Here is a 924-nt window from a genome sequence, read left to right as displayed (position 1 = left end):
AAAAAAAAAAAAAAAGCCCTCAACATAACCACTCAACTGACAGGTATCCACTAGGCTCTATCCTAAGAGCTCTAGTATGGAGCAAATGGAGATGTGTACTGAGTGGCCCACGGGGCTATGGGCAGCACTAAGCATGTTGCACTGTCTTCCCTGCCCATTTTAATAGCTACCTGGTGGCCTCCATAACCGACCTCATCCTGCATGCTGCTGTTATGGTTTGTGTCTGGATGTCCCCCAAAGCGTCATGCAGTCATGGGGCAGGCTTCTAGAGTTTATGATTGATTCATGGGTGTGAACGCTACACACCCCCTGGGGTGGGTAGTTTGCATACAATGTAAGGGAGGGAAAGAGGCCGATTGCTGGCGTTTCTCCCTTATTGCTCTTGTTGCTTTTGCTGTTTTCTGCCACCATGAACTGTTGTCCTCTGCCATGTGTCACTCTGCCTTGCAGCCAGCCAAATATGGACTGAAACCTCCACAAACTGTGAGCTAAAAAAACCTTTTCTTCCTTAATTTTGGGCATTGGGTATTTTGTCTCAGCAGTGAGAAAAAAAGCAACCAAGACAGCTGGGTTTTGTGTTCCTTTGCTAGTTAGAGGCAAACTTAGCCATGCTAGGTTGCCTATTTGGAGAATCCAAGTTGGCTTCCCAAATACCAACTGCTTTTATTACAGCTCATATGAAGGTGGTTTTAAGGATTCTGCCCTAATCTTGTTTTTCTTGATTGATGTCTTCCTTATCAGTAATGAAGAATTCCAAACCAGGACAATAAAAGAAAGAGCAATGAAGAAGAAATACATGCACTGATAGGCTCTTGATATAAAACTGGATAAAAAAGAAAGAAATATGAAATAATGTTGATCAATGAAGAATTCTTCAATTCCACTAGAAGACTAGAAGACTGTTTTCTTTTTTTTTTTTTTTTT

The 924-nt window shown here is 41.9% G+C and overlaps 1 protein-coding gene across 4 annotated transcripts in view; it reads right to left on the bottom strand.

The window, feature by feature from the left end:
- Ccp110 (centriolar coiled coil protein 110kDa) overlaps positions 1–924 on the bottom strand; it is a 37889-nt gene that overhangs the window by 15208 nt on the left and 21757 nt on the right. The window lies entirely within an intron of this gene.

The sequence above is a fragment of the Chinchilla lanigera genome, unplaced genomic scaffold (assembly GCF_000276665.1).
Source record: "Chinchilla lanigera isolate Chin_1 unplaced genomic scaffold, ChiLan1.0 scaffold00041, whole genome shotgun sequence".
Taxonomy (NCBI): Eukaryota; Metazoa; Chordata; class Mammalia; order Rodentia; family Chinchillidae; genus Chinchilla; species Chinchilla lanigera.
The sequence above is the reverse complement of the archived record's forward strand: the minus strand, read 5'-3'. Positions and strand labels throughout refer to the sequence as shown.